At 43.2% G+C, this 22,913-nt stretch overlaps 1 pseudogene; it reads left to right on the top strand.

The window, feature by feature from the left end:
- The first annotated feature begins 17,680 nt into the window (after positions 1–17,680).
- On the top strand, positions 17,681–18,559 carry LOC137749963 (small ribosomal subunit protein uS5 pseudogene; annotated as a pseudogene).
- Positions 18,560–22,913: the final 4,354 nt, after the last annotated feature.

The raw sequence follows: 22,913 nt of genomic DNA, 5'->3' as shown, positions 1-22,913 counted from the left end.
AGACATCAAGAACCTGAGCTTTATTATGTCCTGCAACCAGGTATGTGATCTCAGTTGGAAGACCATGGGTTTTGGCCAGGTTTCAGTCCCAGCCACGTGGTTTAGAGTCCCAATCTGAGGTGCATGGTTTCAATATCACTTATATGTGGAATCCAAAAAAAAATGATTTAAATGTACTTACTTATACAACAGAAACAGAACCACAGACATAGAAAACAAACTTATGGTTACCAAAGGGGAAGGGGGGGAGGGATAAATTAGTAGTTTGGAATTAACAGATGTACACTACTATATATACAATAGATGAACAACAAGGACCTACTGTATAGCACAGGGAACCATATTCAACATCTTATAATAACCTACAATAGAAAAGAATCTGAAAAAGAATATATATATGTATGTATGTATATATATAAATGAATCACTTTGCTGTACACCTGAAATGAACACAACTTTGTAAATCAACTATAATTTAAAAAAGAAGAATGTCAGCGAGGGTGGCCTCAAAGCCGACTCAGTGCTGCCATTGGAGACGCAAACCCGGGACCTGCACCATGATTAAAATGCTTTCTCCTTGGGAAGAAGGCAGCTGAGGTCTGAACCCTTCAGCTTGAAGGGGGTTCTATGGAAATGTGTCAGGAAAAGAGAGGCTGAAAAGTTCACACAGCCACACGATTCGAAGCATTCTATTCTCAGGTCACAGTTCAAATCTCGTTGTCTCAAGTTGATGCAATTCAACAGACTGAGACTTGTCCAGCAGCCTGGGCCATCCGACCCCATTATTCTTCCCCAGCAAAGTGGGCATGCCGGGTTGGGAAATTTTTGAACTGTGTCCTCAACACTCAAAATCCAATTTCCCAGCCTTCCTCCCTGAAAAAAAAAAAAAAAAAAAAAACAGGACCAGAAGCAAAGGGCTGCATGTGGTGAGATGAAGAGGATGTTTTCCTTTCTTTTCTTTCACTGTCTGTTCTTCCCTTTAACAAAGCAAATGCCTCTTTATGAGGACGCAGAGTTTGCACTTGGTTCAGCTACTGAAGAGCTGCAAGGAATGCGGTTACTGGTTCAACTGGAGGGACCAGTTAGGGAATTGTTTCCCTCTAGATTAGCTTCACATCCTGCTTCCCACAGTAGCACACTTTCCATGCAATTCTGATTCTATTTCTTCCTCTTATTTCTTTGACTTGTTTCCACCACTTTCATGAATAATGTACGGGATGCAAGGCATGAGATATGGGGGATGCAGACATGCTAGGCTGTGCAGTCATGCTTTTTTGACTTCTTCTCTCCTGGTTTCCATGGTGCCATGTTCCCTTGGTTACTCTTTAATCATCCAGCTGGACTTCCCAACTCCCTTCTGATTGCCGACACTGATTCCCCTCTACCTGCATCTTTCATGTTGTTGTAGGTTCTGTCCTGGGTTTTCTCATAAACTCTCATGTACTTGAATTCACTTCTTCCATCCCATTTCTATGAGACCTCCGTGCACACATATTAAAATTTGTTTGTTTTTCTCCTGTTAATCTGTCTTGTGTCAATTTTATTGTAGTCCAGCCTCAAGCACTCAAGAAAGGTAGAGGGGGAAATTTCCCCTCGCTGACAATACTCAATTTTTTTTTCCAATTATTAATTTATTTATTTATGGCTGTGTCGGGTCTTCGTTTCGGTGCGAGGGCTTTCTCTAGTTGCGGCAAGTGGGGGCCACTCTTCATCGCGGTGCGCGGGCCTCTCACTATCGCGGCCTCTCTTGTTGCGGAGCACAGGCTCCAGACGCGCAGGCTCAGTAATTGTGGCTCACGGGCCCAGTTGCTCCGCGGCATGTGGGATCTTCCCAGACCAGGGCTCGAACCCGTGTCCCCTGCATTGGCAGGCAGACTCTCAACCACTGCACCACCAGGGAAGCCCAATACTCAATTTTTAGCTGGACATTTCCACCTATGCCACGGACTCTACAAATTCAGTCCATCCCCGACTGAAGTCCCAACCTTTCACCTCTTCAATAAAGTGCAAACAGACAACAAAATTTGGTGAGGTAGTATAAAGACAAGAAGCAATGTTTTACCACCTTCACTGCTAGTGGACTTGACAGTGTTTTGGGGTGAGTGGCTTGAATCCCCAAACAACTGCATGGAACTTTACATTGTTCCTTCTCTGAATGCAGTTAACTGCTTCGGGTCATCCCTGCTAATTTCCATCTTTCCTATGGACTCTGAATCAGTTGCAGACTTATTTACCCTCTAGTGGACAAACAGTACACAGCTTGGCACCTTCAAGCATGAAATGCTGAAAGTCTGACTCACTGCAAACATTTCTGGAGGTGCTTTTTGTGCTGGATGCCAGAAAAAGTGATGCCAGTGATAGGGGTCATTTTTGAGAACCTGAATTTGTGAACATTCTCCTTTAAGACATAGCATCAACCTCTCCTATGGAGTCTCTTGACTTCTTTTCTGGGATACTTTGGAATCTACAGGGAAACATACCCATAACAATTATCCCACTTGTCTTTCACATAAGGAGATGGAGACTTAGGTCTATGGAACTGGTACGTGGTAGAGAAAGTGTTCATACACATTGATCTGAACCCCAGTTCTTAGTTACTCCTTCTCCTAATGATTTTCTCTTATAAGTATCTTTTAAATGTATTTATTTCTCTCATTGCCACTACCACAGCTTTATTCTAAGACCTCTATTTCTTACCTAGATTATAGGAGTAACGTTTTTGTTCTCACTTCTCTAATCATGCCCATCTTTCTCCATTCTCTCTTCCTGTTATCTTTCTAAAACCAAGCCTAATCATACTGCTTCCCTTTGGCTGTAGTGCTTTACCAGACCTATGCCATTATTTTTTTTCCCCCTTTCGGTATTGTGGTAAAACTTATATAATGTAAAATTAATCAATTTAGTGTACAATCCAGTTGCCTTTAGTACATTTACTGTGTTGTACAACTATCACCTCTATCCCGATCCAAAACATTCTTATTACCCCAAAAGGAAACTCCATATCCATTAGGCTGTTTCTCTCCTATTCCTTTTTCCCTCAGCCCCTGGCATCAGCTATCTGCTTTCTGTCTCAACAGATTTACCTATTTTGAATCTTTCATATAGTGCGACCATATAATATGTGATCTTTTGTGTCTGACTTCTTTAGTATTTTCAAGGTTCATCCATGTTGTAACATGAATTAGTACTTTATTCATTTTTATGGCCAAATAATATCCCATTGTAGGTATATATCCCATTTTGATTATTCAGTCATCATTGATGGGCATTTGGGCTGTTTCCACCTTTTGGTGATTGTGAACAGGCAGCTATGAACATTCATGGACATATTTTGTTTGAATACTTATTTTCAATTCTTTTGAGTATAAACCTAGAGATAGAATTGCTGGATCAGATGGTAATTCTGTGTTTCACCTATTGAGTAACAGCTAAACCGTTTTCCACGGCAGCTGTATCATTCTACATTCCCCCTAGCAGTGTACAAGTGTTCTGATTTTTCTACACCCTCAGCAACAGTTGTTATTTTCCCTTTTTGTTTGTTTGTTTTGCTTCTTAAATTATAGTTATATTAGTTTTCTGGGGTTGCCATAACAAAGGATCACATACTTAGTGACTTATGACTCTGGGTAGATCACTTTCTTTTTACAAACCTACATTTCTTCTTGCGCTAAAGGGGGATCATGAATAGAATCATCCCTAAGGTCTTATTCAGGATTCACAGTCTATGCTTCTAAGGCCACAAAGTTGTCCTATCCTTGAAGTGATGCAGGGACACACACACAGACACACACACACACACACACACACACACACACACACACACACTGCTTATGATGATAGGTTTTCCACTCTGAGATGAAACTGTCTATTGCAAGATTTCCCATCCAGGGTGCTGGGATAGTAATCCCCTTGGGGCAGAGGGATGGGACCTAGGGATACCAGAGCCCTCAGGCCAGTCACCTCTGGAGAAAAGCAACTTCATCCATTTATCCCAGTGTACTGTGTACATAGATCATTTTTCTCATGTGCCATATGTAAGAAGTCTGGGAAGCCCTTGCTATTAGAAGGCAATATGGTCACGTTGAGAAACAATCTTTCTGGACTCAAACAACCTCCTGGTTGTACATATTATCTTCTCTCTCTCCTTTAAAATTGTTGGTTTGTGCCCTTCCCCTTGTTTGGAGTATCTACGTATCCTTTAGAACTCTGGTAAGCAAAACTTCCTTTGGAAGCTGTATCAGTACAGTTTGGCCAGGAGACAGATCTCACACTAGTTATCTTAACAGGAAAGACTTAACATAAAGAATTATTAACTAGGTATTGAACTAAACAAGCAAAAAGAACACTGAGATACCGCAGGTGAAAGGCAACTACCACCTCTCGGGCTGAGGGAACAAAGGGAAGAGGTTGGAATTATTAAAATTTAAAGGCTCGGAGGAGGAGTCCTGCCAAGCCAGGATGCACACCTCTGTCTGAGGGTATTGCTCGGCCAGGGCTGAAGTCTCTGAGCTCAGAGTAGGGGGGTCAGTCTTATCAGAGTAGGGGGTGGGCTGGCCAACCAGGGCTTGTGTCTCTGAGTGGGTATAATCAGGCTGGTTCTGTGAGTCTTGGAGGAACTGAAAAGTGGAATCAATCCCTGGTCCTGGAGCACCCAGCCAGAATGCAGGAGCCAGGCTGGGATGATGCCGATAGAAACAGAAAGCAAAGAGGAAGCCAGTGGTGACCTCAGAGGCAGGTGCAAATCCCTTCTCCCTTCTCCAGATTTGCAGGCTCCCCAGGGACCCCCCCATTTTCAGAACCGAAGCAGGAACCACTTGGCAGAGCAGAAATGTGATTTGCCAGCCTCAGCAGCACAACACAGAGTATAAAAAAGTAGGTTTGCAATTTGATTAAGAACAGATATATAGATTATATACACATAAATACTGGAAGAAAATACATCCAATTGTTAATAGTGATTATCTCTGGCATTATAGATTTTTATTTTTATTATCTCTGGGTTTTTATTTCTAGCCTTGAACTTTTGTGAGTTCTCTGAAATGTTTACAACACTCATGTATTTCCTCCACATTTAAAGGAGAAAAGATTAAATGTTTTTTTTTTTTTAAAGTGGGTTTGAAGCTAAGAGGTGGTAGCATATTAACTGGTACCAAAACCCCCCAGTGCCTTTTCCTTGCTGAAATCAACGAGTCTCTTCCTTGATCCTGCAGCCCCTCGCATCCTGCTGTTCATGAATAATCTTTCCGGTTCTCTCTTTCCCTTTAAACAATGAGCTACTTTGAGGGCAAGGGTTGTATTTTATTTATCTCTGTGTCCTCAAATTTTCCAGCTTCCACATCATAGTATATGTTCACTAAATGTTTGTTGAATGATGCATGGATGAATGGATGGACCAAGCAAGAAGGCAACAAGTGAGCCCCAGAGAATGGCCCTTATCAGAACCTGAAAAGGAACCATTGGAATGAAGCCAAGGTGAAAGATGGCAAGCGAGACTCAGGACAACACTATTCAATATCTTGGATCTGCCCTTGTTCTTCTCAGTAGGGTTTTTGTAATTTGAAGAAAAAGGAATTGTGCTTCCGCAGCGAGCAATCAGCCAAGCAGAGAAGGCAGAGATGCACAAAGAGATCCATTGTGGGTGGGAGGATAGTCAGATATCCTCTAGGTCCAAGGTGTTGAGAAAGTGATTAGCAACAGTGAAGCGCATTACCAGAACCATGGACAGAGGCATTAGAATAAAGGGCAGAAGTGGTGCCCCGGAGCCTGGAATACAAAACTCTTTGTAGCCAGGGTCTTGCTTATTCCTCCAACTCCATTGCTCAACAGTCAAATCGCATCCAGCTCAGTCCATGAGTCACTCCCTGTAGCTTTCCTCTGCCTAAAATTCCAGCCTCTACCCACCCGATTAATTCTTTTTTTTTTTTTTAAGGAATCAATTTTATTTATTTATTTATTTATGGTTGTGTTGGGTCTTCGTTGCTGCACGCGGGCTTTCTCTAGTTGTGACGAGTGGGGGCTGCTCTTCATTGTGGTGCGCGGGCTTCTCATTGAGGTGGCTTCTCTTGTTGTGGAGCACGGGCTCTAGACGCACAGGCTTCAGTAGTTGTGGCACGTGGGCTCAGTAGTTGTGGCGCACAGGCTTAGTTGCTCTGTGGCGTGTGGGATCTTCCCAGACCAGGGCTCAAACTCGTGTCCCCTGCATTGGCAGGTGGATTCTTAACCACTGTACCACCAGGGAAGTCCCACCCGATAAATTCTTAATCATCCAGAGAAACTCAAACCACTTGTCTCTTTTTCCAGTAATTTTGCTTCCCAAGCTGCTCCTTATCTTACACATCCGTGGTTCCCTATTCTTTTCCCCCAAAGACAACCGACTGCAGGAATTCATCCAGGTTCTGGAGCCTGGATGCAAAGCCTGACACCATCACTTGCCATCTGGGCATGTTTCCTAAATCTGCCTCAGTTTCCTTATTTGTAAAATAGCTATAATAGTGCATCTTCCTAAATAGTGTATTTGTGACCATTACAACACGTAAGCCATTTTCATAGCTTAGAACATCAGCTGGCATATAGAACGTGATCGTAAGCATTGGTGGTTAGTGTTATTATCACACTGTATTGTAATTGTTTCTTTAAATAAAATCTCTCCTATTAAGTCCTGGCAGAGATTTTAAGTTGTTCAGTGTTGTCTTCCCAGGACCTGGTACGCAGTAGGTGTTCAATGAACACCAAAAATGAACCAGAAGGAATGAATAAATTAAAGTTTTGATTAAGAAGCTCACCCAGCTAAGGTTTCCTTAGTGGAACTGCCTGTCTAATAGGAAATTCACAGAAAATTCTCGATGTTGCTGAAAATGTTTCTACACTGGAGCAGCACGTTTTCCTGTAAGAAAATGCAGTTCTGCTAAACATCATTAAGACTTTCTTGAGAAACTGCTTCCAGGTTGACACAGTAAGCATCAGAGCCCCTATAGGACCATCAGTGCAGATTATATGAAGCAGGGCTCTTTTGTTTGACAGAGATAGAAACTCAACTGGAGCAAACATTAGAAGAAAAGGTGATTTATGGAAGGTACTGGGATATGATTGAATAGCTACAGGGAAATAGCTGGGCCTGGGGGTCAGCTGGAACCAGGGGTTTTTACTTTCTCCATCTCTTATTTCAGTTTGCCAATCTCTGGATTTCTATTTATCTTGTTTTACTTTTTATTGACACATTTCTAGATTGTCGCCACTACAAGAACATAAGAGATGCCAGGGTAGGGATGTTGTATCAGTTTCCTGTTGCTAGTATATCAAACGACGACAAACATAGTGGTTTAGAACAATACAGAGGTATTCTTACAATTCTGGAGCTCAAGCCTGAAATGAGTCCATCGTGGCCACAGGGCTACAATGAAGGTGTTGGCAGGGCTGATTTCCTTCTGAAAGTCCTGAGGGTGAATCCGTTTCCTTGCCTTTTCCAGCTTCTAGAGGCCACCCACATTCCTTGGCTTGTGGTCCTTCCACCATCTTCAAATCCGGCAGCTTTGAAGCCAGCATCTTCAGATCTCTCTCTCTGACTCTGAATCTCCTGTCTCTTTCTTCTAAGAACGTCTCTGATGACATTGGGTCCGTTTGGGTGATCCAGGATAATGTCCTCATCACAAGACTTTTAATATAATCACATCTGCAAAGTCTTTTTTTGCCATATACAGTAACAGTCACAAGGTTCCGGGGATTCAGGTGTGGATATCTTTTGTTAGGGGGTGGAGGGGGAAAGGGAGGCACTATTTACCCTACTGCAGGCATTATTTTCTCCAGGGTCACCACAATGTCTAGTATACAGTAGTGTGAAAAGTATCATCAATTGAGTGAATTAATGAAAGAGTGAAAGCACCTCTCTGTTTATCACGTTCAATCTTTCCCTTCAAACAGGCTTCCTCTCTATGCAGGAAGACATGGCTGTCGATTGTTCCTGAACCTTGGGAACCCCCCTCCACCACGACTCTCGGAAAAATGCTTAATTCATTTTTCAATCCCCTTTGAAAACTCTTGGAGAATGATTCTGATCAGCCCTAGTTGATTCAGGCCCGTGCGTGAGCCAACTGTGCAGGAAAGAGTGGTTATTCATGGTGGTTCTCTAACCCCGTAAGAGTAAGAACAGACGTCGTCCCACAGATACAGGGGGTATTCTTCCTTAACATAGATGAGGTTATTTTTAGACAGGCAGTTAGGCCATATCCACAAAGCAGATGATGTAAGAACTGGTGAGAAGGCTGTTCCTACCTGGAACTTATTTTTATTTCTCTTCCAATTAATATGTTCTGACTTTCAGAGCAAGTTCCAAATGTTCTCCTTTTTATTTTCCATAAGATTAACTTAGTGTATAATTTAGGCTAACAACTAAATAAAGTTTGGATGTGACCCAATGAATTAATTGATTTAAAAAATCTGAAAATTGCTACATAAAAAAAATCTGCGCCCATTATTCCCTGTAGGAACTTATTTCCTAATGATTGATCACTTTTGCCTAAAAATAGATCACTGCACAACAATGCCAGCTATATCAGGGTTCTGGTTATGAGAGTTCTAGATCAGTGGTTTCTAATCCTATCAAACTCAATGCCCCCTCTTATTAAAAATAATGTCTAGGGACTTCCCTGGTGGCACAGTGGTTAAATCCGCCTGCCAATGCAGGAGACGTGGGTTCGAGCCTTGGTCCGGGAATATCCCACATGCCACGGAACAACTAAGCCCGTGCGCCGCAACTACTGAGGCTGTGTGCCACAACTACTGAAGCCCGCATGCCTAGAGTCCGTGCTCTGCAACAAGAGAAGCTACCACAATGAGAAGCCCACGCACCGCAACGAAGAGTAGCCCCCGCTCGCCGCAACTAGAGAGAGCCTACGCACAGCAACGAAGACCCAATGCAACCAAAAACAAATAAAATAAATAAATAAATAAATAAATGTCTAAAAAACAATATTAATGTCTAACTTCCATTTTATGATCCTGAAGTGCAATTCATAAGTAATATATACACCTGCACAATTTTGGATACAATAAATTCTCAAGATGTAATATAAAAGAGAATAAAGATATAATTCATAATAAAATAATTTGTATTTCAATATGTCAATTGTCTAGAGCGGCTACACTGTAAAATAACTAACTCACTCGCAAAATTCCAAAATCCCATTAGGAAGCAGAACCAGCCCTGTTAAAAACACCTCTCTTGGTAGATAGGTATTGCAAACTTAATGTATGACTAACCTCCACCCTTTCCCATGCCAATTAATTTCTATCAGATTTCTATCAGATCACACAGTTATGACCTTTCATGGCACTTACTCCCACCTGAAGCCATCTTGTTCCGCTACTAATGGCTGAGCCATTAATTGGCTCTCTCCTCTGCTTGAACATCAGCTTCATGATATTGGGACTCTTCTCTGTCTTTTTCAGTGCCTAGCCCATAGTAGAAGCTCAATATGTAGCTGCTGAACAAATCAATGTTCCTTTGACAAACCAAAGCATTTCAGAGTTGGGAAGGGCCTTCCTGATTATCTGATTTGATGACACTAAGACCAAACGATGGTGGAATTGATTTGCCCATGTTTACAGAGCTAGTAAGTGGATGGGCCCAGGTCTCCCAATCCATGCCCTTGCATCCAGGCATCACGCATGTATGGCTTAAGTTTATCCTTCAATAACCAGAGAGATTTTTATTTAATGACACTGCTACTGCTTCCCTTTATCCTAAGTGATCAGGCAATGGGAATTTAAATATGATCGTTTCTAATGATGATGAGAAATATTTAGTATATTCTAGCTGGCATGTGATAGCTTCCTTTTTGTCTTTTTTCTTACTTTTTATATCAGTCTCCCATGTCTGTCCTGTATAACCCCAAAACAGTCCCCTCCAGGATGCTAAGGTAGCACATCCTCTACAGTCATTAACCAACCCAGCAAGTACTTTCTATTTTTGTCTGATCAACCTTCCAGAAAGACAAATTTCTTGTTGAGAAAAAAGCCAGAGTATGCTTTACAGATGGCATGAAAAAGGAAATAGTGACAGAGAGTACAAATTGCCGAAAATAGCATGTGCCAAAGAGCTACTTTGCAATATTAGTTTATGAATTTTGCCAGCTCAGTAATGCTATAGCGTCAGCAAACCACTTGGAGGTTTTCCTTGTTTATTCCATTCAAAGAGATACTGCATCTTAGCATACAAAGCACTATCTAACAGCAGTTGGGTCTGCTTAGATTTAGAACTAAGCTGAGAGAGCAGTTTATATTTGCTTTTGATTTCTCTGTGTGAGAGGAATGCAGTGATTACTTCCAGCAACTTTGAAAGTCATATGCTCAAAACCAGAGAAATACAAGTGAGAAAGCAACAGAGGTGCATTGAAGAAAGAACAAGAGTCAGTGATTTGTTTCTGGAAGCCGGTGACATAAATTTACAGTTGATGTAAATTTACAATTTACTTCAAGCTCACAAATAAAGCCTGGAAATTCACCCCAAAACCAATGTGGATGTGCATTAGTAAAGGAAATATTCCAAGTGTAGCTTAAGCTTGGGTTCTGGTTTCTCCCTGATCTGATTATATTCGTCAAGTCTTGCAAAGATCTGGGCTTCTTTCTTTCTTTCTTTCTTTTTTTTTTATAAATGTATTTGTTTGGCTGCATTGGGTCTTCATTGCTGTGCACAGGCTTTTTCTCTAGTTGTGGCGAGCAGGGGCAACTCTTCGCTGCCGTTCGCGGGCTTCTCATTGCGGTGGCTTCTCTGGTTGCGGAGCACGGGCTCTAGAGCGCAGGCTCAGTAGTTGTGGCACACGGGCCCAGTTGCTCCGCGGCATGTGGAATCTTCCCAGACTAGGGCTCGAACCCGTGTCCCCTGCATTGGCAGGCGGATTCTTAACCACTGTGCCACCAGGGAAGTCCTGGGCTTCTTTCTTGCCTCAGAAGGAAAACTTCCCATACTGGAAAATAGCACCGCGCCCCATATGCTTTGCCATATGGTGAGGGGATCCAAATTTTTAAAATAATGGATTGCTTCCTAACATCTAATGGTTACTCTGGATCTGGATGACTGAAAACATTTAAGCTTGGTGACAGCCCACTTTAATTACATCACAGAAGCTGAAAGAAACTCTAAATCATTATTTATCACAGGTGGAAGGGGCATTAGCCATCTGGTAGCCCGAACTCTTCTTTTTACCTATGGGGAACCAACGTCCAAAGGGGAGAGTTGACCTGCCCAAGGTCCTGCAATGAGCCAATGGCAGGTCTGACAATGGGAACTGGGGTAGAGGTTTAGTTATTCTTCACTTTTAGCCTTATTAGCAGCCCTCTCTTGAACCACTTACTTGACCTCTTTGTGAAGCAGTTTCCTCATCTGTAAAATGAAGGTTATCATCATGGCGCCCATCCCAGGGTCGATGAGGGGCTCTGAACACTGTAAAGCTTTTTCTCAACTATAACACGCTTGATAAATAGCAGCTTTTACCATCTTCAGAGTTGTTATCTTTATCGTTATCACCAGCATCATGATTATACTTATTCCTAGTTCCACGAATGGGTCCTCACCTGGCTGCAAACACATCAATTCCAAAGTCTGAAACACAGAGCAGTCCTAATAGGGAAATAGACTGAAAACTGAAGTCTTTTCAGTTGTCTCCATAACTTGTCTACACTACATGACAACGTAGCCAAAATGTATTTCTTTATTTAGGTATCATCCATGGAGGACTTAAGTTAAATCCTTCAATAACCAAACAGAGGCTTTTTTCATGTTTAAAAAAAAAAAAAAAAAACTAGGGGAGAGGTACCTTTTGATCCTATTGACCCAGATTGTTTTGTCTCATTTCTTTCCTTTTGTAATTATTAGGAGAAACTTCAAGGGAAAACTACCTTCTTGGCTGTCTGGGACTAAATTGTAAAAACTAAAACATTTATTTTACTGAAATTGCCAGTAGTGCAACTGAGCAGATCAATCCCACTGGGGTTTATCTAAACCACAGCAAAGTGATGAAGAGATAATTTGAGGTCGACTTTTCATAGGGCTAGACTCCCAGCCAACCCAACCAGTGTGCAATCCACTGTCTGTGTTCAGCTTCCCGACTAAACAGTTAGAAACAGAAGACTTGCCAGACTCAGACCAGACAATGAGCATAAAAAGATGCCACCCAACCACTCTCATTGCAGAGGCAAGCTTGTTAGTAAGTGTGTGTGAAGTTTCTGTATGTGGACAACATGAATGAAACCAGCCCATACGGGGTCTCATCAACTCTGGTAGGTTAGAAGCTTGACCTACCTCGTTTATACAGATAGAAAGACATTCTTAGTCCCTAGATGCGGCTCACGTATGTTTAATCAACATGTTGTGAGTGAACTGAAAGAGTAAACCCACATTGCTCACCTACATGCAACCAGACACTAAGCTCACACATTTGTATCTGATCCTTGTGGTCCAATGGCTGCTAGGAACCTTTGTATCATAGATGGGGAAACAGAGACTCAGAGAGGTGATGTCACATCCCCATGGTCACTCAGCTGGAAAGTAGCAAATGCACAATTTGAACTTAGATCTGAGGACAAAGCCTGTATTTCTTCCTTTACCCACAGACCCACCCCAGCTGTGTTGCTGTAATGACAGAAATGCACCTCAATAGACAGAACTTCAGAGCAGAGTCTGTCTCAGAAAGCAGTGTGGGCTGTATCATTGGCTCCCTGCTGGCAGAGGGAGGTGAGAGGAGGCTTCCAAGCACTGGAATTGTCGGGGGCTGGAGAGGTTGCACCGGATGACTTTTTTATTGAAGTATAGTTGATTCACAATATTATATTAGTTTCCGGTGTACAGTATAGTGATTCAGTATTTTTACAGATTATACTCCATGAAATGTCATTACAAGGATGACTTTTCATGGCGTGGCCATCTATGACACATCAATTGCTTATCCATTCATTCATTCACTCCTTCACACTTTAATTCAGTTTCCTCCTGATAAGCGCTTGCACAATTTTAAAAAATGCTTTCAGTCATTAGGTCCGGAAGAAACTGTGTTTCTCCTAACACCTGTTTTGGTTTCATCCAGTGACTGACACAAATCATGAACTGATTATATATAAGCGCGTGTGTGTGCATGTGTATTGATATTTCCATGTTCACTAGTGGGTTTAGAGCAAAATTTACAGTTCCCCTCCAAAAAGTGATTCAGCCACCCAGTCGGAGCTATATTTTATTAATCAGTCGATATTGGTTCTCTATTCTGTTCTATATTTGATCTCGATTTCTTCAATTTTTCCATCTTGTGTTTCTGTGTTTATTTATAAGCTGTGTCAAATCCCTTTTGTTGGGAAAATGATGCAAATGTGCATGTGCCTTTGTGCGTATCTGTGTGTATCCACAAAAATACCTGCACGCGCCTCTTTGCTATTCAGTCTTGAGCCTTTGAACTTCAGCCAGCGCAAAGGAATAGAAGCATTGCTGGCGCTTACTTCAATTAGAGCCAGCCAAAACAAGCGGGCACAGTGAATGTGTTTTCCCCATCTCTGACTCTAAGGGCAGTTCATCACAGGATTCAAGCCCAACCTCACCCTGTGTGGAATAAGGGCCTTTTCTCTTTTGTGAGCTTTAGGGTCCTAAATCTGACTTCCTTGGAAGGGAGTAGAGTTTTCATCTGCCAAGGGTAACCGAAGCCCTTGCATCTGTTATGCGGATCCATCCAGAACCCTTGCCAGATCTAGTATGCTGATCAATTACGCTGACCTGATAATACTAACATTAGCGTGAGGATGCCTAGAGCCAAAGGCTGGAAACCAAAGCAATAGCAAGGAGCTGCTCAGACCAGCCAAAATGAACCAGGACTTATTCTATTAGAGAGAATATTCCATTTGCTCCAATAATGAGAACTCAGTTGAGATTGGTTAATTCAATTCTGCCCATCTTATCAGATTTATTTTTAATGAAACCGAACAGTAGTTTCATTTGTTATGTTATTAGTTTTCCCAGTAGAAGCAACGAGACTCTAACATTGAAAGCGAAGCAGACAAGCTTTGCCAGTGTCTTTGGCTTATCAGTGATGTGAGCCAGTTTGGATATTACACAGTGAAATGCTTCTGTCCTCTTCTGGGTCTGCTGTTTTGCTCATGGGACTTAGAGCTGTGAGGCCATCTTTGCTCTTCTGTAACCTCTCTGGGCCTCATCTAATCTCATCATTCCCTTGTTAATAAACCTGCCAGGGCTCCTGATTGCCACATTTCCAACAGTTGCTAGCTGAGTGACATTGGCAGGGTGGCTTAACCTCTGTAAACCTAATTTATTTATTTCTTTTTCATTTGCAAAGTGGTGACAATATAAATCACTCCAGACCCTTCTCATAAGAATTAAATTCAACAGTGTCTTGCAAAGGTGTAATATTTGGCGTGTAGTACGTGCTCAGTAAATGTTGGTGTCATCTTATTTCTTTGTGTGTCCATCTACCTCAGGACATAATTCAGTCCTTCAGGGGAAGAAACTACATTTGGGATGCCTGATTCTTATGTGCCTGTCTTGACTTTCTCAAAGCACTGAATAAATACTTGCTTAGTTGAGCTGACTGCTGTGTCCCCAGATGTGGAGTTCCAATCCTCAGCCCACTTTCTTGTTTTTCTTTTCCTCTGAAACTTCTAGAATCACTTTCTGTTGCATTTTTGTGATGTCCACCCTGATGAAAAAAACCAAACAAAATGAAAGTCTACCATACTTAGTTCAAACCTCAATTTTAAGATAAATGATAGTCGTCTTACGTTGGCTTCCCTTCTCTCCCTGGGCAAGTGACTTATTGAGTGAAGGAACGCAGAGAAACTTACAAAAGGGTGAGGGAAGGAGACTAGGGCAAGGCAAAAGACTAGACAAAGATGGGGTTTCTGGAGAAGCCTAGCCACAACTGATCCCACAAGGATCTCTGGACTGTTGGTTGTACCAGCGAGTTTTCCCACCACCAGGAAAGGGGACTGAGCTGACAGACACACACATCACTCAGACGCTGCGTGAGCGTCACTCCGGTGGGAAAGCGTGCAGTCCTCTAAGCATCCGCAAGGCGGTGGCTTCTGCCAGTCAAGTTCATCTTTCAGGGAAGGGTACAGCTCTGAGCGACGAGCAGTCAAAACCTGCCGAAGCTGGGGTGCGGGGCTGTGACCTGCTAAGAAGGAATGTGAGCCTCGCCCATAATATACGCTACCAGAGCCAAGGAAGACGTTGGGTCTGGAATAGATATAAGAGGCTTTTGGTCCAGCAACTCAAAACTTCCCAGAAGCAGTGCAGCCTCAGGCCTGGAGCCAAGGGATGCTTGGAAACAGCTTGGTGACATTCAAGAGGTGAGTCATTTATTATTTCTTAGAGGAAAAAAAATAGGATTTTGGCAGTGCAGCTCTGATACCTTAACCGCATCCCCATTTTCATTTTGAACATGTTTAATTGGAGTGTTGTGCAATTATTTGCATGTCTATTCCAATATGGTGTTTACTTACAAAGCACTGTGGGCCACGTCAGCGATTAGCCATTTTCTCTGACGCCTGTCGTAGTGCTAATTGCAAGCGGACGCAGAACACTTTTTCTGACAAAGACACGGGAGCGCGGCACAAAGGTTTCTCCAACATCTCTGCATGTTCCCTTCATCTGGATCGAGCTCTGGTTGGCTTCCATAAAGCCGATGCGACTGCTCAAAAGAAGGTTTGCCAGGAATCAGACAAAGACAGCATAAGTTTCTAACCATGGTCCAATTGTATTGTCATGCCAGGGCCCCCACTCCCAGACTGTGTTTCTGGCCCTGGAGATTCTGAAAAGTCAGACCTGTGAGCAATAAATCACAGAGCTGGAAATCCTCTGTTTCCTCGCAGGTCCTGCCAAACAATTATGCAGTGAAATGTTCTAATTGTACTCTGATTTTAATGTTAATGCCCATTTCCATAATTTCTCTGGATCTTTAAGGGGCTGTTTAATACGTGCCAAAGAAGCAAATCAACTAGAAGGAACACCCACAGATGGCTCAGGTTTCCCATTAAGCCGGAGCGCGAAGATCGGCTTTGTTTTACGTTTGGTTTGGGCAGCCGAACTGTTCACAAAGAAGCCGGCCTGAAAGCTTGCCCAGCTCTCTACAGGGCCACCTTGACACCAAGTCATCCCGAGTGAGTGACTGACAAAGGGGAGCAAAGTGGAATGTCTTCTAATTGGTCAAATGCAGGCCTCTGGGGTTCAGTTCCTGCCTCCAGGCCCCCCCTCTTTATGCCCCGGGATGGCTTCGACCGCCATATATGGGTGCGTTTCTTCAAACTTCAAGGCTCAGAAACTCTTCACTGAAGGCCCCCAAGCCTCTGCAGAGGCAAGAGCTGGATGGAATCGTGGGTGTATCTTCCTAGCACTGGCACAAGGCTGGTTCTCAGTGAGGACCCAGAAATGAAGCACAGAGTGGGAGCTTATACCCAACAGGGACACGCCTTTGTTTACTCTCAGTAACCTGGGCTTCCGTCAGTAGGAACACATCACCTCATGATGGTCTGCTTGCCTTCTCCCCCACTGGATGTAGAAGTCCCAAAGAGTGTACCTAAGCCCTCTGGTTCTCTTTCACAGCATGTGATATTTCCCTGATTCTTTACTGATAAAAAATATCCGGGTTGGCAGAAGCCTAATTTTATGTAGATTCAGTCAAAAGAAAGGCTGAGTGGTTCACGTAATAATGGGAACCATGATAGGAAACAGAACAGAATGGGATCACTATTCTCTCTTCTTTTTTCATCCTTCACCTTTCTGTGTGTGAGCATTTGACCTCTCAAATAATAATAGCTTTATCCTTGGGCTGGAACCATGGCTGCTATAGCTCTGGGCTCTCAGCTGAGTAGTTTTCAGAAGCAAAGGGAAGGACCCTCTTTCTAAGCTCCAGCTCCCGGAACCCCAGGAAAGGACCGTGAGGGCCGCATTTCAGTCACATGACCACCTCTGGACCAATCACAGGGGCCCAGCATATGGAGCATTCTGATTGGCCAGTTTGCATCAGGTGTCTGCACTTGGGTGAGGAGGTGGGGGCCTGTTGCTCCGTGTGACCCTGTGACAGAGCCCTCCCCGCGGAGGAGGGGAGGAGGCAGCACAAACGCAGTCGCTGGGGAACATTTGAGAGCCGAGCTGTCGTCCCCATTGCAGTTTCTACTACGCATGTCCAGCAGGATTCCTAATTCTTATTTTTACATTTATTTAATGCCTGTCTCTACCGTCAGACGGAAAGCTGGTTCTGACCATGGACAACCCAGCTTGTGCAAAATGAACACTTATTAGGTGAACATATGACTTAATCTCAATAGCTTCATCTTAGGGACCTGGGGGAAAAGAAGATGAAATTCCTAGAAATCCTCAGGAATTTCCCATAAGTCGTTCTATACTTTTTATAACGCTATTATGTGTTTTTTTAAAACAATAACAGATGACCATCATGATAAAAAGTGAATAATTTTTTTCACTGATAGGGTTATAGGAGATGGCTTAGAGGTTTTCTGTAACAAAAATGCATTATCATGCATTTTTAGGAACTGATATATTGTGACAAGATTAGATATTTCAATAATATGTGAGAGTTCCTGATACAGGCATTTCATCATAGAAATCATCAGCAAAAATAAATTTCAAATAAAAATCACTGTTAGCTCTTCTTCTCCGTAAAAACACCAAATGGCGGATGATGCCAGTGCCGCCGATGGGCCCGGAGGCCCCGGGGGCCCCGGAATGGGAGGCGGCGGTGGCTTCCATGGAGGCTTTGGCAGCGGTGTCCGGGGCCAGGGCTGAAAGCCACGGAGCTCGCGGAGGCGAGGCCGAGGACAAGGAGTGGCTCCCCGTCAGTAAGCTGGGCCGCCTGGTCAAGGACATGAAGATCAAGTCCCTGGAGGAGATCTGTCTCTTGTCTCTGCACATCAAGGAACCTGAGATCATTGACTTTTTCTTGGGGGCATCCCTCAAGGACAAAGTTTTGAAGATCATGCCTGTGCAAAAGCAGACCCGTGCTGGCCAGCGGACCAGGTTCAAGGCATTTGTCGCCATCGGGGATTACAACGGACATGTTGGTTTGGGTGTGAAGTGCTCTAAGGAGGTAGCCACTGCCACCCGTGGGGCCATCGTTCTGGCCAAGCTCTCCATCGTCCCGGTGCGGCAAGGCTCCTGGGGGAAGAAGATGGGTAAGCCCCATACCGTCCCTTGCAAGGTGACTGGCCGCTGTGGCTCTGTGCTGCTGCGCCTCATCCCTGCCCCCAGGGGCACTGGCGTCATCTCAGCCCCTGTGCCCAAGAAGCTGATGATGGCTGGAATTGACGACCGCTACACCTCTGCCAGGGGCTGCACCGCCATGCTGGGCAACTTCGCCAAGACCACTTTCGATGCCATTTCCAAGACCTACAGTTATCTCACTCCTGATCTCTGGAGAGAGACGGTGTTCACCAAGTCTCCGTATCAGGAATTCACTGACCATCTTGTAAAGACCCATATCAGAGTTTCCGTGCAGAGGACCCAGGCTCCAGCTGTAGCCACAACATAGTTTTCTATGAGAAAAATAAAGTGAATGAAGCCAGTTTAAAGAAAAAAAAAACACTTTTAAAGTGGAAAGATAATTCCTCAGATGTTTAATATTTTAAAATTATCATTCTTAAGTTGAAACTTTAAAACGCAACAAGACATTCAGTGCCCAATCCAATATCCTGATCTTTCTTTTGTGACAAAATGGTCCAGGCATGGAAAAATGCCTTTCCTTTTGCATTGTCATTGGTCGAATTGTTAAGGAAGAGACCAAACACATCTTGGGTTGGTTTTAACACCAAAAGTTGGGTGTTAGGGCTCATGTTGTTTCATATATGTGCCCCTTCCCTTTTAAAAAAAAAATTATTTATTTTATTTTATTTTTATTCTTGGGTGCATTGGGTCTTTGTTACTGCGTGTGGGCCTTCTCTAGTTGCGGCGAGTGGGGGCTACTCTTCATTGCGGTGTGCGGGCTTTTCACTGCAGTGGCTTCTCTTGTTGTGGAGCACGGGATCTAGGTACGCAGGCTTCAGTAGTTGTGGCTCACAGGCTCTAGAGCGCAGGCTCAGTAGTTGTGGCGCACAGGCTTAGTTGCTCTGCGGCGTGTGGGATCTTCCCAGACCGGGGCTCGAACTCATGTCCCCGGCATTGGCAGGCAGATTCTTAACCACTGCACCACCAGGGAAGCCCGCCCCTTCCCTTCTTAAAGATGAATCATCCTATCTATCTATCTATCTATCTATCTATCTATCTATCTATCTGTCTATCTGTCTATCTATCATCATCTATCCATATCTATTTTTCTGTCTTTCTATCTATCTCTATATATCTATCCAAGTATGTTTTGTCTTACAAACCTCTGTAGCCTGCAGTGAATATTCAAACCCTGGAATACACAAGTGCACATTATTGGATAGTATTTGAATAATGCAGTGTTTATAGCTCCTAGCAAGATTCACAGCCCTACGAAGAATTACACGTTGAAATGGACAATTTAACGACTTATTTTGCTTCCAAAATTTGCTATTTCCTGGAACACCACTCATAGTATTTGCATACACTATGCATGTAAACTCATTAGTGCTTATTTTACTTTCAAGAATGACTTACCATGAGCAGCAGAAAGGGCCGTGAACACACCCTTGTAGCGGGGCAAGAACAGCCAGCAAGACTGACTGATTTGTTCATAACCCCTTTTCTCCTATGCACTCCTGTCCACGTTCCAGAAAGTTTACTCTTTGATTTTACATGCCAGTGTTTCCTGCTCTTGCTGTTCACCAATGTCAGTGGATCCTTCAGTAATGTCTCTATGCCAGGAAGTTATTCCCACATGGAAACCCTAAGCCATACATGGCACGGGACCGACAGCAGTGGACCGAAGTATGTCCTTGAGACTAACTACATCAGATTCCATATAGCTCATGCCTCCTATGTGGTAAGTGCCCAATGCTTATGGAAGGTGACATTGTATAAATTTTGCAAATAGGGAAATTGAGGCTCACAGGAAACTTGCCCAAGGTCACAAAGCTATAGAATGACAGAATTGGGTTCAATACTTCATTATACTACCTGTCATCCCTTCAAGCATCGGCATTTATATTTCCTTAAATTTCTATGTTTTTATTTCTGTCTGGAGTGCATGAATACTTATTTCTTTTGGCAATGCTACCACTGCTATTATTATGTATTTTTAAATTATTTAGGGAATGCTTAAAATGCACTGTGCCAAATATTTTCTACATTCACATGTAGAAAATGTAATCCTTCCAATAGCACTCTGATGCCAGAACTCTTATTATCTCCATTTAACCAAAGAGGAAACTGAGGCTCTGAGATGCCTTCCCAAAGTCTCTTGATAAGTTACATAGCTGATTAACGAAAGCAGTTCTGTCTTGTTCCAAATCTTATGTTCTTTCTTTTCATATATAAATTTATTTATTTATTTATTTATTTATTTATTTATTTATTTATTTATTTAGGCTGCGTTGGGTCTTCGTTGCTGCTCGCAGGCTTTCTCTAGTTGCGGCGAGCAGGGGCTACTCTTGGTTGCAGTACTCAGGCTTCTCAGGCTTCTCATTGCGGTGGCTTCTCTTGTTGCAGAGCATGGACTCTAAGTGCGCAGGCTTCAGTAGTTGTGGCTCCTGGGCTCTAGAGCGCAGGCTCAGTAGTTGTGGCGCACGGGCTTAGTTGCTCCTCGGCATGTGGGGTCTTCCCAGACCAGGGCTCGAACCCGTGTCCCCTGCATTGGCAGGTGGATTCTTAACCACTGCACCACCAGGGAAACCCCCAAGTCTTACGTTCTTAAACACAACAACACTTCACTTCCTGCAATCAGGAGATGATACCAGCTGTATCCTGGAAGTAGGTGGAGTGACATTTGACTCAGAGAAGGGAACTTCTGTAAGTTTCCAGGTGTGAGATTTGGGGTGGGGATGGTGGCCTGGGGGAGTGAATGCAGTGAATGGTCAAATAGTCCTGGGATGCTAGAGCTGGGAGGTCTTCTAGAGACCATGTAGGTTACGGAACAGAGGGAGAGGCTAAGGCACTCAGGGCTGCAGAAGCTAAGAACGTTTTAGCCCTCTGTGCTAGGCGGCTCTGAGCACTTCCCAGAAATTTACTCATGTAATCTTCACAACAGTCTCAGTTACAAATGAGAAAACTAGGCACAGGGAGATTAACTAGCTTGTCCAAAGTCATTCAACAAGGATGTGACAAAGAAATGCGGGAACTAGTGTCTCTGCCCTGTCCAGCCCCATCTCTGGGGTCTTCTTCCCTCTGTGTGCCTTGAGTGAGGGGTGCAGTTTTACTGCAAAAAATGATTCTTGACAATCCAGCTGCCTGATCAACTTATTTTTAGGGGAAGGGAGGAGTAGGGAATGATTAGTGACCTTAGTTCTTTCTCTTACAGATTCTTAAACTCAAGTCGCAAGTATTTGCCCTGGATGGGCTGGGGGTTTGGTGGGCACAAAGATTTCATTTAGGACATTCATTTTTATTTTTCTTGGAGAGATTGTGAGGGCAGGTGACAGACTCATTTCTACAATCCCAGGTTAAAACTAAAATCTGAAGCAAATGTTCACCCTAGTGCCAGGCACCTAAAGTGCTTTTAGACCCAGAGACACAAGTGTATCATTGTGCTATTATTTGCAGAAGTGTTCAGCTCAGCTGTGAAGGGATTGTTTCATTCAGTTCTGTTTAAAATCACGTAGGCAGGAACTAAAAAAGCATTTGGCTCAGGGAGAGAGGACTTTTAGTAATTTACACCCTTCCATTATTATAAGGCTCGTGTGTGTGTGTGTGTGTGTGTGTGTGTGTGTGTGTGTGTGTGTGTGTGTGTGTTGTATATGCATCCCATTCCTTTTGGCAAGTAATGCGTTTAATTAATCTACGTGGAGTTTTAGTACAACATAGTTGATTAGCATAGTAGAGGCAGTGCCTTTTTAATATAACAAATCTACTGAGAAATATCCTTAGCTAATGAGCTGCATCATTTTGGGAAAGTTTGTCTTATAACTAATGTATGAAAATAACACTGTATTTTTTATGGTGCGTGCTCAGAGCCAAATAAGTCATCCTGGGTATGAATAGAGTTCTAAATCTTCTACAATCTGTACCCACCCCCCCGCTCTATTTTTTTTTTTTTAACTTTTGTGGGTTGATTTCTCTTCTATATGATTTCTTGGCAAAGAGGTAGAGCCAGAGCAGACTTATCAACTTTCAGTAAAGGTTTGTTGTAGGTCATCTGAAGGCAGAAGGAATATTTACGACAGACAAGCTATGTGAATTGTCTTCAACTCCTTTGTAAATTTGGGGTAGAGTTCACTTATATTCCAGCAAGAGTACCCATTGGTGGGCACAACTTCTAGCCCTCTTCCCCAGACTAAGAAAGGATGACTCTGCCAGCTTCAAAAGGGAATCTCTTTCACTACAGTCCCATCATAGAAATGACATTCTGACCTTCTGACTTTAGTCTTCCTTGACTTATGTTGTGGTTACATCCTGTAAGTTGAAAATCTCAAAAGTCAAAAATGCATTTAAGGGACTTCCCTGGGATCCCACATGCCACGGAGCAACTAAGCCCGTGCGTCACAGCTACTGAGCCCGCGCACCACAACTACTGAAGCCCGCGCGCCTAGAGCCCGTGCTCCGCAACAAGAGAAGCCACCACAATGAGAAGCCTGTGCACCGCAACGAGGAGTAGCCCCTGCTCGCCGCAACTAGAGAAAGCCCGTGCACACCAATGGAGACCCAGTGCAGCCACAAATAAATAAAAATAAATAAATCTATAGAAATTATTTTAAAGAAAAGAAAGTATGCATAAAAGTGGTTAATATAGAGAATTTAAAAAAAATACATTTAATACACCTAACCTACTGAACACCATAGCTTAGCCTAGCCT

Source organism: Eschrichtius robustus, chromosome 16 (genome assembly GCF_028021215.1).
Source record: "Eschrichtius robustus isolate mEscRob2 chromosome 16, mEscRob2.pri, whole genome shotgun sequence".
NCBI lineage: Eukaryota > Metazoa > Chordata > Mammalia > Artiodactyla > Eschrichtiidae > Eschrichtius > Eschrichtius robustus.
This window is presented reverse-complemented; position numbering and strand designations above follow the sequence as displayed.